This window comes from Bactrocera dorsalis, chromosome 5, assembly GCF_023373825.1.
Source record: "Bactrocera dorsalis isolate Fly_Bdor chromosome 5, ASM2337382v1, whole genome shotgun sequence".
In the NCBI taxonomy this organism is placed as follows: domain Eukaryota; kingdom Metazoa; phylum Arthropoda; class Insecta; order Diptera; family Tephritidae; genus Bactrocera; species Bactrocera dorsalis.
Window position 1 is genome coordinate 38,743,646 of NC_064307.1, and position 17,666 is coordinate 38,761,311.

Sequence of the window (17,666 nt, forward strand, 5' to 3'; positions counted from 1 at the left end):
CCAACCGACAGTGAATGTGATTGTTGTTTGGGGCAATTGAACTTTCTTAAGAAATTGCGACATATACACTTTGAAAAGCTCTGGATTTACAAGCAAATGTACGCCAATGACCGAGTTCGGGTGAAAGACCTTCGATAACCATCATCATCATTATTATCATGGTAGTCATTGCACCAACTCACTCGCTCACTCACTAACATTCTCGCATCACACACACTCTCACTCCGTTCGTCATCAATTTATAACGAGCGCGCGCGGTTGCTCGCTCACCAAGCAACCAAATAACTCGCTCACACAACCCATCAGGCCAGACAAAATAACTAAACAGGCAAGTCAGCGCCTGGCAGGCGAATGTGGCATTGCTCACCGCGAATTGTTGGCCTGCCTGCCTGCCTGCCTGCCTGCCTGTTGTGTTGTCTGCCAGTTGTGCCGCGCTACATCCCAATCATCAGTAGCATTTCCGCCCGCCCGCTCTGCAACACCTTCTGTCGCTTGGTACGTTCGCAAATACAAAAGTAAGATTCAATGAACTAAATATAAATGAAGGCGCGTACGTCGTACCAGTCAACCGCATTGAGAGTAAGAGTACAACGTGCTGTTCGCGCATTCATCCATACAGCTCTGGCGTTCGTACTGTGGCACAAATTCCTGAAGTTGTGTGATCTATATACATATGTATGTATACATATATTTACAATGCGAGTACTTTGTGTGAGGACTTCATTTTACTTGGAACCTAAATTCTAAACTTCGCCTTCAAAATTGCTGGCTCGAGACCAGTTTTGGACCCATATTTTCTTAGACAATGTTGTTCAGAATAACCCATAGAACATTCCTCGTACATGCGTTTTTTCCATAAAAATCTGTACCTCCTGAAACTGAGTCGATAAGACTATAAAATAATTTTGACTTAAAAATTCGTCGTTTTACCAGATAGGAATCGCCGAAAGAGCTAAAGCTATCCCAAAAATCGTTTTGAGAAGGGTTTCGAAGAGTACAAGAAGCGTTTAAGTGCATTATATCGAAAGGGAACCATTTTGAAGATAACAACATTAATTTAGTTTATTTTCCGGTGACCCCTCGGAAAAAAGTTTCATCCACCTTGGCAGGATAACTCCTTACAGGATCATCCATAGTAAAAAAATACGTGTTTGAGTTAAAATCTTAACTTAGAACTTGAACAAAAGGAAAAAAAACTGAAATTTGGTTTTTTTTTTTCAGTAAAAAATTGAGCGAATTTTTTTTTCAAATAATCGTATTCAAAAAAATCCTTCGTCCAGGTCTTTAAGAATTTTATCTCGATAAATCTTGCCAATCGACTTCAAAAACACAGTTTCGAAAAAATGCGTTTGAAGATGGCGCATTTAACCTAGCTGGCATCGGTCGCACAAGTCCTCCGAAACTATTACTTGGATCAACTTGAAAGTTTAGGACAATATTCTAGAGATGTTGCAGAATTTAATGAGACAATAAAAAAAATGTTTTTTTTTTTTTAAACCCGTTAACCCATGTAACCCCTTAAATAGCTTCAAATACATAATGATTGAGGTATTTTGCAGAAAAAAACACTGTGCACTCGGTCTGCATGAGTGGCTATAGGCGAAGACACAAAAGAAAAGCAAACATTGCAAAGCACAAATATTAATCAAGTAGAAAAAAGCTCATATATTGGCAGCATCAACAACAAACAGCAGCAACATATTGTTGCTGACAGTACCGCGCATTATTTCACTGCGCGTTTGAGAGTTGGAGAACAGAGAACGTGCATACAAGCAATATCTTCACAACACTACACTGTAAACGAAAGCGAGAGAGTGCTCAAAACATAACTCACTGACGTTGCATAAATGCGTATTTTATATTGATAATCCAATGTTTACAAAATAAACTTTTTCTGTTAAACGTACTTTTTACATTGCTTATATGCATGGTTCTCTCGCTGCATTCCGCAGCACTCAAACAATAAGCTCTCTGCTAACAGAACTAACTCAACATTCTGACATTGCAGAAAGTATGCGCGCGCATTTGTATGTATGCATGCCTGCTCTGTTTTTGCTCTAATGACGTAGTTAGCACTCGTGGAGAGCACACGTACTCTATACTCTATATTATATGTATATTCTACCAACCGTCCAAAACAAGGCTAGAGTTTACGTTTTGTTTTTGTTGGTTATTCTTTGGTTTAGCTGGAATTTGTATTCTGTTATTGTTTGTTGACTTCTATATGATTGCTGTTGTTTTTTTTTGTTTTTGTTATTTCTATTGACGTTTATGTTTGTTCTTCGTCAGTTTAATATTGTTAGGAACTATCAAATATTATCTCAGATAAGAAGGTTAGTATCAAAACAATAGCAACTTATGGCCTCTAATGGAAATTGATACCTAACAGTTCTTGGTTTAAATGTTTATGTGGCACATGACGTATAAGTAACATTAAAACTCAAATATATGTATGTACATATTGTATGTATTTCATGTATAATATTCAAAACACGATAATTCAAAAACTTACTAAAAATTAGAATTAATTAACGCTAAAAAGAAGGTAACGTAGGAGACCTTATAAAGTAACAATATATGAAAGATCAGCGTGACGAGGCAAGTTGATTTAGCCATGGCCGTCTGTATATACCCAACCAGTCCCTCAGCTTTTGAGTTATCGCTCCGAAATTTTGCAAACGACTATTTCCCCCCAAAAAGCTGTTTATTTGTCGGAATGGCCGATTTCGGACCACTATAGCATTCTTGTATGGAAACTTTTTTATGTGACGAAAAATTTTCAGTAAATCTGGTATGGATTATTCCCCAAAGTAAGCTTACAATATCTGGAAAAAAATTCAGATCAGACCACTATAACTTATAGCTGCCATACAAACTAATCCATCAAGATCAAGTTATTGTAAGGAATATTTTGTATTTGTAAAGTGTATCATAGCTTCGGTGAAACCAAAGTTAGCGTATCTTCTTGTTATTTTTTTTTTATAAAAATTAAGGAAGGCAATAAATATGTAGTGCTCGTAATGCGATCTGAAAGACTTACATACATTTTTGCGAGTTATTTTCGAATAAATCTTCTCAAGACTCCTGACTTCTTTTAATTAAACTTCCTAGTGTGTTTAGAGTTATAGGTTAGGTTATACTGGTCGACTATCACGCCATACATAGACATAGATAGTTCTTAGTAATGTCATGTAGAGGTCAATTTTAATTTAATTTGAAGTTGAAGTATTCATCTCAAAGGACTTCAAAACTTTTGGTGAACTTTAAGAGCGACTTAATATCCAATTCTGACACCTCAACTATGCCCATGAACTGTAGAGCTCTTAGATATCTAAGACGAATTATAGATAAGGCTAGCCAAAAGCGTAGGAGGAGTACAGCGAAGTAGGAATGAGAGAGAGAGACTGCAGTTTCTGTGTGCATCGTCGTAGCTTATGCCAATCCGCCTCGCATGCGATATAAGTAGGTTGTGACCTGGCGTTAGGTCAACAGCCGTCCTGCAGTTCTTTCGAAACGATGTGAATAAAAAGCAGGCGTGAGTTTGACAATTCTGCATATACATAGGCATTCAATCTCACCCTGATCCGTCTATCAGCCCTTTCGGAAATTTTGTTCTGTACCGTGTGTAGTGACTTAAGTATTTCCTGTACTGTTTCGATAGCCGGTGGTTGTCACTTTTCACAATCTCTTCAGCAATTTCGTTTCACGGAATTAATGCAGTATTCCGGTGGCTTGAAAGGTCGCCTAAAATCCAACTTCGAATAATAGATTCCGGTGGCCACTTCAGTAGCCATTTTTGATCAGTCTGTATAGATGTTATAAGTTCCTCTGGTAAGTCGCATGCTCTTTCATTCTGCCATCCACCATCTTTTAATGTGATATGAAATCTTCTCTCCCAAATAAGGTGTCAATTCCCTGGGTCCTTGTGGAAAATTCACCTAACGTCGCCGAATTTGGAGTTAGTTTCTGCAGTGCGAAGGCTTTAGGTCAGGTTATAGGCCCCTTGTAGACTCTAGAATTTCTAATATGCATAGAAGATACCACAGGTCATTTCATGCTCTCCTCCACCTTGAGTTCCCACAACAATTTGATGTGTTTGGAATGCGTCTTCAGCGTACATCTTCGTGCATGCCATTAAGTTCATTTTACATATGTATCTATAGCTGCATATAATAATTGGAAATATAAGACTTTGAAATTAATCTATATTTTATTGTTATATAAAATCTTGCCACTCTTTCCAAAAAAAAAAACACAACAAAATGGGTATAAAAACAAAAAACCTTGCCTCAAACTCTTGACAAGCCATGAACTGCCTTTATCATCCTAAAAAAGAAGCCAGTCATTTACCTCTCCAAGTTATTCATCGATTTGCGGTTGTGCCCACCAATAATTAAAACAACAACAACAATGATTGACAACGATATCCCAAAGTGTAATCACCTAAAACGAGGCAGTCGTAAGGACAGTTGTTGAGGTAAGTGCACGCATCGTGTATCGCGTTGCCAGTTTAATGGCACCAACGCCGAAAACTTTTAGTTTTACACGGCCGTTCATGCGGAGGTTCAAGGACCTGCTTACGACAGCAAGCACCTACAACAATTGGTTATAAGCTAAACAATTATACAATAGCAACACCAACTACATATGTACATATGTACATATGCAGCAATGTCAATCGAATTTAGCACTCTTAATGCCAGCGAACTGGGCTTTTTCGGCTTCTTTATGAAGTTCGTACTGCCAAAAAATAAATATTTCATATTTTTATAACATAACACAACAACAACAACATGCGCATAAGTTTTGCGTATGCACTTAATGGCGCATATGAAAAAGTTAACCAAAATAGGCAAAGTAAAGCGACAGCGAGCGTTACCCGCCAAAAAAAGTCTTGAGGAAGCGCAGAAGTCTGCGAAAGGCAGCGAAACGACGCGTCAGCAGTGAGAAACTCAGCTCGTCAGCTCCTCGGCTACGCAAACGCAAGTCTATTCTATGCTACACTTTGCCGCCGATAATTCGTGCATCTCGCATGAGGCCGCACATAGAAGCGAACGGACAGACGCATCGTCGGTGAAGCCGAAATCGTAAATGGTGCTGAATTTGAAGCCGAAGCTAAAGCTTTTTCGAGGTCATAAAAGTTTTTGTGAGTTTAAATCAAGGTGAGTCACCTTGGCCTTATTTTGTTTTTCGGCTGTGCTGTTGTAGTGTGCGCGAGCAACCGACAACCAAAAATGAAATCGAAAGAGCAAAAGCAAACGCAAACACAAAAACAAAAGCAAAAGCAAACGTTTTGCACTTCGTCGCGCGGCGTAAAGCGTAAATGAGCTGCTGCTTATGCTGCTCGAACTACGAAGTTGAATAAAACTTGTGCGCGCTGGCTAGCTGCTTGTCTGGCTGGCATTGTGTAAGGTCATGTTTTCAAATAACTTAGATGAATGCTTTGACAGAGGGACGCAAGAGCGCAACAGCGCAACAGCGCAACGCTTTCGGTTGTGTTAGGTTGGCCGTTGGCGTGGCTATGACGCGTCGGCTATCGCATATAACTACCACAAAATTAGCAATTCAATAAAAGAACAGATAAATTTGGTTTCAAAAAAGGGGCGCACATGCTCCCAAATACTTAGGCGCATACAGTTGTGTGCTTATTGTTGAGAGTGAGTTTTAACTGTACTTACATATGTTACAGGTAGTATTAGTATTGTAGTAGTACAAGTAGGAGTTAGTTGAATCTAAAATTTATGAAATATAAGTACATAGAGTTGTATACAATAATTTATTCCACAACAATTTATGTCTAACTTTTAAATTTATTGATTGCTCTTCGGTGTGTGCCTCTTTTTATACCCTGAAGTCGCTCAGTTTTGGAGTTATCGATCTGAAATTTTACACACGTTCTTCTCTCATCAAGAAGCTGCTACTTTGTCGGCATTGCTGATATCGCACCACTATAGCATATAGTTGTCATACAAACTGAGTGATCAAAATCATGTGCTTTTATGGAAAACTTTTTTATTTAACAAGTTAACTGTACAAAATTTGGCATAAAGTAATACCCAAGGTACTACTCTAATATACGAAAAAATTTTTCAGATCGAACCACTATAGCATATAGTTGTCATACAAACTGAGCGATCAAAAGCAAGTGCTTGTATGGAAAACTTTTTTATTTAACAATATAACTTTACAAAATTTAGCATTTATTATTACCCAAGGCACCACTCTAATATCCCAAAAAAAAAAAAATTCAAATCAGATCACTATAACACATAGCTCTCATACAAACCAAACTATCAAAATCAAGTTCTTTTATTGAACATTTTTACTTGCGAAGGGTATTATAGCTTTGGTTCAGTCAAAGTTAACACTTTTTTCTTATTGTTTATTAAAACCATTCTCTAGCGTCTCATTGCCAATAGTTCGTGTTCTCTGCCGAGTCTTTGTCTATTTTTTTGTATTATTTTTTTTCTTCAGTTTACCTATCCGCCGAATACTTGTGCGCCTATTAATTTTTCTGCCAGCCTAATAAGAACTTACAAACGAGCTTTTCGTTGCCACAGCACGAACTTGAGCTCTTCTATTGCTAGCTAGCACGCGTTGTACTATACCCCAAATATACAGGCAGTTAGCCGAAAACAGGTAAAGACAAATTAAGCGCACAGCTCACAATTAAAGGTCAACCATTTCGCATCAATGCCAAAACCACTAATCTAATATTAGTTAGTTGTTATTTGTTGCTGTAACGCCAGTTACCGATGCTTAGCCAGCATGTGTTAAAATTGTGTATAATCGCATAAAATTTCTCGCATATTTATGCGCATGGGTCTAAATAATTATGCATATACATATGTATGTATGTATACTTGTGAACATGTTTCCCAACTAGTGAGAGTGAAACGCCTAAATCGTGTTAAGTTGAAATTACAAATCATTTCAATAACCAAAATCAGCTCAGATAAAATTTCACACATTGCAAATTCTTATTATTATTGGATTTTTGACCAACATAAACTGTTTCAAGTTAGAGAAATTCAAAATGTATGGAAATTATTGGATATATTGCATACATTTGGGGCTAGGGGAAGATCTTGACAGATTGTATTAGCTTTTGATCTTACTCAACTAGAACCTGTTTCAGGCGAATTTGTAAAGTTAACTTAGACAATGAGCGACACATTGGTCACATAGTGTGCTAGAATAACGAAAGTCATGAAATCGTGGACCAACCTCACGCATTCTCGAAAAATTAAGCTATAGTATAACCGATATTAAAAGTTTATTTAATTTTCTTAATATATACATATATTAACCGAAGTATACGACATAAAGTCCACTGAAAGTTCCAACAACTTTGTATTAGTTGTAAGGGGGTTAATGTAACTATTGACCCGATTTTACTCAGTTTCGACTCAAGCGCACACAATTGTCAGGATTAGGTTTTCTCTGAATTTTGGTAATATGCCTCAATGTATATTTTCGTTAAAAAATGAATTATATGGTAAGCCCTGAGGTGAAGCTGGAGACTTGAAATGCTATAGTCCGATATTTACTATTTTTGGGGCGTGAAATGGCCTATCTCAGAGACACTATTTGTTCAAGTATTAATTTCCATAACTGTATTGAATCAATACTATTGATGTTTAGTTTCTATTCTCTTAAGTTAAGATGTATTTGAAATTGAAATATTTTATATATGGAAAGAAGACGTGGTTTTTGTCCGATATCGATGTCATTTTCACAATGTACCATACGAAGGAAGCAGTAATTTCCAAAATGTAGCTAAAATTAGTCAATTAGTTCCTGAGGTATACGATTTCAACTAAAGAAAGACCTTCGTAGCAACTCGGGTGTAAAATTAAATGACTATGACAAAATGACGCCGCTATATGGGGAGTGAGCATGATTCCCATTTAATTTGACCCATTTTCATAGAAAAGCAAGGTGCCTCTTTTCACTGGTATAACTTGTAGCAAAAAAGGGGTTTATAGCTTAATTTTGAGCTTGGTTATCACCCTTAATGTGTTTTCGTTTAACACCATTTTATGGGCGTGGCAATGGTCTGTTTCCTTCCATCTTCAATACCAACCCTATTTGGGTGCCAAGCAATGCGTCATCAAATTTTTACTGTGTTATCGCTTGCTCGGGTAGATGGAAAGACAGAAAATTACACGAAAATCTCAGAATACTTATTAAACTGAAAAATTTGTTATATACATATATGCATATATCACTCCATATCTATCTCGATTAGGTTAGTTTGAATCATAGGGTTGATCCAAAATTGATGCCTCTAATTTGAACCGATATTTATCCTTTGTGTTACCCAAAAACTTGCTTAGGTGCGAGTTTTTTAAGCTCACCACAAATTTATTAAGCCGTTTATTAACAATCCTAGTCACTCTGCTAGGTTCTTCAAAGGTATGTCTACCTTCAAGCTCAAGCTTTTTACAAAGGCGGATAAAGTGAAATGATTTCACCTCGTCATCCTCCAAACAACTTTGAATAAGAGTGTTCGACAAAATAAATATTGGCACCGCGTGTGTACCTATTGGACAGCGTCCTGTTCGAATATTTACAATTGTGGCAAGATTGACTTTGCTAAGTACAAGTAGTTCGGAGAGCCGCAAATTCAGATTGTTGACCAGCGCCTTCCAAGTCCAATAAATGAATCACATCGGACAACCGACTTGCATCAATTCCGATGAAATTGGGGTGAGGGCATCCTAGCAAGCTCAACGGCTTTGCAGTTTCCAGTGAGTCCGCTGTGACTAGGACCCACACATGTCTAATATGGAAGAATCTATATCAATAAGTTTATGGTAATACAACTAACCGTTAGGTTAGGTTAACCTGGTAAGCCAATAAGCCACGCATAGACTAACTTTGGTCTTTCCCGATACCAGATGGAGTTCAGTTGCAAGGTCTAAGAGGAGTAGTCATCCTTTAGGATGCATGCTCTAAAAAAATAACCGTTGGATGCAAAAAATTATATTACTCTGAAGCAACGTTTAGCGAGAGTATAAAAAGTAAGATATATTTTAGTAAAAATTTTAGCATAAATTGTCTTGTTAACGCTACCCAGTTGTGCATAATGTGGTACGGTACTATTGAATACCAAAAAAAAAAACAACGTTAACTATATTACTCTTCACAAGTACAAAAGGTTCCTCGTGTTAATAAACTTGATTTTGACCGGTAAGTTTATATGACAGCTTTATTCTATATTGATCCGATTTGAACAATTTTTTTTTTGGAGATTGCAGCATTTCCTTAGGCAATAATTCATGCCAAATTTCTTGAAGATATCTCGCAAATAAATAAGTTTGTCATACAAGTCTTTGAATCCGATCGTCTAGTTTTCTAGTTTGTATAGAAGCTATGTATATACTATAGGGATCCGATCTCAACTATTTCTTTGAATATTATAGAAATGCTTTGAATAATAATCTGTGCCAAATTTCGGGTAGATAACTTGGTAACTAAAAAAATGTATGCACACAAGAACTGGATTTTGTTGGATCAGTTTGTATGGCAGCTAAATGCTATAGTTGTCCAATATCAAACATCACAAAAGAGCAGCTTTTTGGCGATGAAAGGACGTGTGCAAGATTTCAGATCAATATTTTATAAAGTGAGGAATTAGTTATCTTATATATAGGCAGACGGACGGTCAAGGTTAAATGGACTCAGCTCATTAAGTTGATCAATTATATATACATATGTATATGTACATATGTATATATTTTACAGGCATTTGACGTTTTCTGCTGACTGTTACAAACTTTGTGGCAAAGTTAATACACCCCGTTCAGGGTATAGGAATTACCAAAAAATAAGTATGTTTGGAAATATTGCTTAATTTTCAAATAATTACAACCTTAGATATTGTGTTCTTTAATATTTGCTTAAGAGTAGCTTAACAAGATTCAGAAACAACTGTGCCTATATACACATATGCACTGTGGCAATGCTGGGGTGATAACATAATGTTTAAATACCTGTATGTATGTACATATGTATTAGAGAATTTATGTGCAAGGTGAAATAAGAAGTGAGCATACATACATACATATGTTCGCATTATGATTTAAATAATGACAAAACTAAGCTCTATTAATATTGTCCTCTTTGTTGAGTTATTCATACAAAATAAGCAATATTTAAACTTCGTAAATACATATAGTATAGTACATATGTATGTACATATGTATTTATGTAAAATATATCCATATTTTTATCGGGACTTTTTTCATCTTGAGCATATGTGTCGCAACAAATGAACTCCATACTCCATAAATACTTCAATGCAGTATGCCTTTGCTCAATGTTGTTTTAGCTGAAACTTCATCCGAAAATACTGTTAGCTTTTCATATCGCACCAAGCCACTGATCTATTGAAAACCAGTGGGCTAGACTTTGCAATGATTCTTGAATACTCTTTGCCACAGATAAATTTCAACAATGTACGTTATGTTAAAAAAACAAGCACTCAGTTAATAAACTGTGCTGAAACAACATCTGTCTTCAAGTACATGCCACAAACACATACTTATGTACATAGACGCAAACCACCGTTAAACGCTTAGATCTGCTACAATTGCTTTGGCTCAACTCACGTCCAAACACGCTGCTACCAAATTATTATTTTGTTAAGCCACTCATACATTTTCTTTCGAGCTTGTCGAACGACCGCCCTGCCAGTGCCACCGACAGCAATATAACGTTTCTCATTGTTAGATTTGCATACAATATACATATGTACATGTACGAGTATAGATTTGTTATTACTATTCTTACTACATATTATTTTCATTTATGTTTTCAGCCCTGCATGCGTGTATGTGTGTGTGTGCAGCTATTTCTGTCTATTCTACAAATAAGCAACTACTACAATATGTTTAGTGCGAGCGAGTATTTCAGTTTTTCAAAGCGTGTTTACAAAACCTTGAGAAGTGAAACATAAGTTAACTGTATTTTCGTTGACATTGTGAAAAAGCACGTAACGATAAACAGTCTAGGCGCTCGAAAGAGTCAAGTCGAGTCTAGCTGGCTAGCACATTAGTAACGTATGCGCACACAGACACACAAGCGCGGCGTGTTTGCATAGAGAGAACACAGAAATTAAGATGACTGGAAAGAACGCGATTTGAACCAAAAACAGCGAGTTTTCAAAAAAGTACTGAATTAAAAAAAACTGAAGTTTCAGAAAAGTACTGAATTTTCAAAAAAGTACTGAATTAAAAAAAACTGAAGTTTCAGAAAAGTACTGAATTTTCAGAAAAGTACTGAATTTCCAAAAATAACGAGTTTTCAAACAAGTACTGAATTTTCAAAGAAGTACTAAATTTTCAAAAAAATGTTGAAATTTCAAAAAAGTGCTGAATTTTCAAAAAAGTACTGAATTTTCAAAAAAAAATACTGAATATTCAAAAAAGTACTGAATTTTTAAAAAAGTAACGAATTTCCAAAAAATTAACGAATTTTCAAACAAGTACTGAATTTCCAAAAAAGTAACAAATTTTCAAACAAGTATTGAATTTTCAAAAAAGTGTTGAAATTGAAAAAATGTGCTGTATTTTCAAAAAAGTAGTGAATATTCAAAAATGTATTGAATTTAAAAAAAAGTAACGAGTTTCCAAAAAATTAACGAATTTTCAAACAAGTACTGAATTTCCAAAAAAGTAACAAATTTTCAAAGAAGTACTAAATTTTCAAAAAAATGTTGAAATTTCAAAAAAGTGCTGAATTTTCAAAAAAGTACTGAATTTTCAAAAATGTATTGAATTTAAAAAAAAGTATTGAATTTTCAAAAATGTGTTGAATGTTCCAAAAAGCACTGAATTTTCAAAAAAGGACTGAATTTTCAAAAAAGGACTGAATTTAAAAAAAATTGTTGAATATTCAAAATAGTGTTGATTTTTCAAATAAGTACTGAATTTTCAAAAAAGTACTGAATTTTGAAAAAGGTGTTGAATGTTCAAAAAAATACTGAATTTTAAAAAATATTGTTGAATATTCAAAATAGTAATCAATTTTTGTATAAGTATTGTTTTTTCAATAATGTACTGAATTTTCCAAAATGTAATAAATTAAAAAAACCGGATTTTCAACAAAATATTGAATTTTCAAAAAGGTGTTGAATGCCCAAAAAACAACGAAATTTTCAACAAAGTACTGAATTTTCAAAAACGTACTGAATTAAAAAAAAAAATTTTTGAATTTTCAAAATAGTACTTAATTTTCAAAAAAGTACCAAAATTTCCAAAACAAAACCGGGTTTTAAGAAAAGTACCAAACTTAGAGAAAAACTATCAAACTAACGTTGCGTCATTCTAATCTGTCCAATACGACCGGAACAAACCTAGCTGCTATTAGTATAGTGTATACTCAGCACCCCTCTCAATTCACCTCTCCACCGTGCACCTTGTTATCGCCTGCTGAAACAGTATCTCTCGTAAACAATTCTCTATTTAAAGTTTGTATGCTATTTTTTTATGTTTTTTGTCATTTTATTACAGTAAAATCCAGTTCTGAAATTGTTGTTGCGGTTAATATCAGTTGTTATTAGTGTGTTGTTAGTGCCGCTAGTCTCGTTTGGTTGTTGTGTTCACTGCGTTTTGTTTGGCATACGAGGCGTAACAAGTGCACTAGTCAATGTCTAGGTCAGCGCATAGAACACACAAACACACACACTCATATATAGGCGCCCGCATTTACAGTCGCTCATGTTCGCACATAAATATGACAATGAGTATATGAAAATGCATAGAATTTTAGATTGCAAAGCTTAGGCGTGTGTGTGTGTGTGCATGTGAGCTTGGTTTTGCCTGGGTGTGTGTGTGTGTGTGCCAGCGCAAGTGACAGTTATGAAAGTGAACTAGTGAGTTCACTTTTTCATTTCTAATTCAATACAGTTAGCTAAGACCGAACGAAAATAAAGGGAAATTGTTTACGAATTCGGTAAAAACACTTCGGGCAGGGCCACCCTTTCAGGTGCATGTGTGTAAAGGTCAGATTGAGGGGTCACATGAGTTTCACGGCTGCATTAATTGTTATTTAATTCTATAGTATCTCTAGAATATTGTCCTAAACACTCAGGTTGATTCGAATACTATATGGATTAACAGCCTTGAAAAGTTGGGCACTCAAAGTCAGTTATTAAAATTTAAAATTTTGAACACCTTTTCCTCCAAACTGTGTTTTTAAAGTCGGTAGTCGTGACTCACCGATCTTAATGAAATTTTACAAAGGGTTTGGAGATATAATTTACAAGATCCTGTACGAGGGATGTTTTCAATTAAAAATATTAAAAAAAAACCATCAAATCGGAAAAAATTTGCATTTTTTTTGTAAAAATTTTGCCAAAAATAAAATTTTCAGGTTCTTCTTTCGTTCAATACCTAGTTTATGGTCTTAATGAAAACACATGAGTTTTTTTTTTTTTAATTTTGTTGAACCTGTAAGCAGCTTTTTCACAAGGGAAGGGAAATGTAGTCTTAATGATCGGTTTTTGAATATTTTTCCTTTGAAAATTTTACAACATCTTTATAAAATATGTATCTTTAGAATAATGCTGAGTTTGAATAAATATTTTATTTTTGATTTTTATTATGGAGAAATGTGATGAAAATAGTTCGAGCTCGAGGAAACCCAAGTAGTCCCTTAAAGCTTTCAATAGCGTTATCTATCCAAAATATTTATATTTCATAAGTTAGTCAGCACAGAAAATATCTGGTTGTGAACAGAATATATAAAGTTTGCTACGAAATTTGAAACACCCAGAAGTAAAAGCGGCGAGTTGAGTCGTCTGTCTGTCTGTATAAACGCTAACTACTCCTCTAAGTTTTGAGATATCGATTCAAAATTTTGTACACTTCAAGAAACTGCCCAATTTGTCGGAAAAGGCAATATCGGATCACTGTAGCAAATAGCAGCTATATGAACCGAACAATCGGAATCAAGTTTTTGTATGAAGAACTTTTTTCCTTTGACAAGATATCCTGACAAAATTTGGCATGGATTATGGTCTCTCCGAACATATTGTTCAGATCGGACCACTATAACATATAGCTACCTTGCAAGATCTTCATAAAAGATTTTTATCTTCATAAAAGGTATTTTTTTCTTATTAAAGACTTAACATTCCTTTATACGGTTTCAGATTTACAGATATTACTATGAGAAATACACCAGTGTGATGTAGCGTCGCTGCAGCCGTAGTTTAACGCTGTTTCTAGTTTTCGAATTGAAATTGTTGTTTTTGTCAATACTGGTAAAAACAAATGCGCAGCTTATTCAACATTTCTTCCAGTTGGCAACCCTTTGGGTAATGCACTAATTTTTAACACGATTCAGCATTAAAATATTTCAGCTTTTTTTGTTCGAATGGGCTTCAAGTGGGTCAATATATTAATGAAACAAAAAAGAAATGTGTGAAACCGAAACACAAAAAATTATATTGCATATTGGTTACTGCTGATTTTGGGGTCAGCAAACACTGCATATTATCGCTTTTTACATTCTATCACTATGCAGTACTTCAATGCATAAATAAAAAATTTAAACATAAATGTAAAGTTTCTTGTGATCAGGCAATCAAGTTTCTCGAGCATAAAAAGGCTTAACTCCGAAAAGTTTGTGATTACTGCAACTATTGCGCAATACTTAAAGGGTTTGAAAACATTTTTTACTCATTGTTGTAGTAGCGAGCCAACTGGGCGCTGAGCCGCGCTATATTTTATTTCTTGACATTGCCGCTCCTCCTGAAGCCTATATCGCATATTATGTTGCAGTCCAGCCAAGCGAGTCGCCGCCCACCACGCGACTTTATTCCAAAACTTATGTACATACAATATTTAACTCATGATCTTTCATATGAAATGTCCGAATCTAATAATTCAATAAGTTATATAAAGGTATCGAATAAGTCTTCAATATGAAGGAACTAATTTTAGTAAGGACTTATAATGTGGTTTTTAAGTTGCCGGACCACTGTAGCATATTTCAAACTGAAATCTTTGCTATTGTGAAAGCACCTGAGCTGGTCTTGAATGTACCTGCAGATAATTCCAGAGTCAACGTCTACGTAGACAGCCAAACAGCAATCAAGACAGTAACCTTGTATCGCATATCGGCCAGTAGGGTCTTGGGAAGCAGGGTGGTAGTGGAAAGTGTTGCCAGAAATAAGCAACTTCACTTCTACTGCCAGGCCACAAAGGCATCGAGGGCAGTAAAATAGTGGACGAGATTGCCAAGAAAGGTATATGGCTAACATCCGAAAACGTGATCAACATTGGGAACTCATGCATTATCTATACGATGACCCGATGGAACGAGTTACCTGGGTGCAAGACTGCAAAGTTATGTGCAAAACGATAGTTGGGAAGTACACAAAATTCCTATTGGCACTCGATAGAAGACAGTGTAGGAAGATGGTCGGTATACTAACTAATCACTGTCTGGTGGTAACAAGAAATGTTTAGAGCAGGCCACCAGGGAAACAATGGAGCAAGACTCCGCTGTAAGCATTTGAGGTTTCCCACGGTATGGTTCACAGGAGGAGCTATTAATAGTGAGGCCGCAGAGTCTGTTAAAATTCGCATCAAGCGCAGGCAGACTAAAGGATGACTAAGGACCGAAACTGTTGTATGCGTGGCTTATTGGCCTATTCATTTAACTGTTTATTGCCATTTCAGTAAGGATCCCGGACTTTTTTTTTTAATATAAGACAGCCTATATTCATCGAAGAACGCTGAAGGAATTTTTCTAATCCATTAAGTAGTTTCATAGCCTATTCAATTCAAACAAACTATCAAAAATTTGTTCTTTCTTCTTTATAATACTGGTATAGTTAATATAAGTATGGGCTTAAAGGATATACATATAATATAATATAACACATAACGAAAATTTCAATTCTCCGAAAATTTAAAATTTTTAACTTTTCGTGGACATGGGAATCATTTGATATGTATTAAGTGTACTCACCTTTTGAGAAAGTAAAGATTCACTCCTTTAGCTGAGCCATTATCCTCAGTAGATGCAAATATCAGCAAACAGCAAATAATAATTGCGAAGAGACGAAATAATTATTTTGTATTTTTTCTTGTTTTTTTAATTACATTACGTATTGGTTTTCTATACTTTCATTACATTATGTCATGTGCATTATTTATCCATTGCCCACTTGACAATAGTCAATGCGTGAATTCGTGTCTGATAACAACAACAGTAATGATAGCGGTCGAGCAGAGATCTCACAGGAGGAGAGGCCGTTCAAGCGGCGCAGCGTCGCGAAAACAGAGGCATATACGTACACGTATGTATGTATGTACTATATGTATGCAAGCGCAAATGTAAATACGTAACGTAGCGCGGTGTGACGAATGCAACGACAACAACAACAACAGTAACAACCAAAGTAATAATACGGCAGTGACAGTCGCTTCGGTTGCTTGCTGGTTGCTTGTAGCTGGTGTCTCCGGCACAGGCAGCGGCAGTGGCGGTGGCGGTGGCAGTGACGTAAGGAGACGCCGGAGGTCGTACTCGGCTACACTCTCACTCGCGCGGCGGCAACGTTTAAACAGCAGCACACTCTGTCGTTGACCCCGTGCGATGCGATGTGATGTGATGTGATGTATTGATATCGCATGCAATAGTAGGTTTATTGCCCTTGGGGTAGACGATATTCGTACGAGCCGAATTCATTCACGTTATACATATATGTACGTATGTATATGTATGTATGAACACACGCTATATATCGACTGATGATGCGTATATGAGTATGCCCGCGCAGTTATACACCTTTCTTGTTGTTTTTTTTTTTTTTTTATAGAAACCAATACATTTTAACAAACACTAACACAGTATTAATATTATTTGTTGACTCCTTATCGATTGATGTATAATTATTAATTTTTAGTTTAAGTTATTTGTAGTCACATTCATTATATGTATGTGTGTATGTACTCGTACATATATATTATTTTCATATTGTATAAAATTTATTGCGCGAATTTCCTCAAATTCTTTCAGTTCGCACATATTCCGAAATGCTGATTAATTTAGGCGCACGATGGTATTTTATTGTTGTTATTGTAGGTATTGTCTGCTTTGCATTAATGCTAAAATGAAATGAAATATACACGCATTCAAATATAAAGATCATACAAATGTACATATGTATGTACAATACACTTGTGCATATATGTATGTATGTATGTATATATCTCTATATATGTATGTATGTATGTTGTGGCTATAGATTATAAAAAGCTCGACTAGAGGTAAACGGCAAATGCATTCACGCTTCCTCTTGCAGTGGCCGTGGCATTCACAGAAAACTTAGCGACGACGACAATGACGGCAACGGCGGCAACGCTTTCGCGCACCGCTCAGGGACTCGTGCGCTCGCGTATAACTGCAACGACGTCGACGTTGATGGCCAACAAAAACAACGAAATATTTATACGTTTATTATAAGGCAAAAATCCATGTGTTACGCGCTGGCAATTGTTGTTGTTTTTGCTGTTTTGCTGTTATTTCATGTAGTTGATACTGATTAACAAGTAATAATGGCGGCGTTGATTATGATTACGTAGATGATGAAGTTGATCGTGCACAGCCCAACCAGCCAAGCAGCCGACTGACTCTGATCGAATAAA

General features: G+C 35.8%; 1 protein-coding gene across 3 annotated transcripts in view; it reads right to left on the bottom strand.

Annotated features, from left to right (window-relative positions):
- LOC105225270 (ecdysone-induced protein 74EF) overlaps positions 1-17,666 on the bottom strand; it is a 168,453-nt gene that overhangs the window by 117,150 nt on the left and 33,637 nt on the right. For 2 of the 3 annotated variants that reach the window (XM_049458799.1, XM_049458798.1), the window contains exon 2: positions 15,988-17,126. The exons of the other annotated variant lie outside the window; for it this stretch is intronic. The gene's annotated coding sequence lies outside the window, so the exon portion shown is untranslated. The remainder of the gene's footprint in view (positions 1-15,987; positions 17,127-17,666) is intronic. 3 annotated transcript variants of the gene reach the window in all.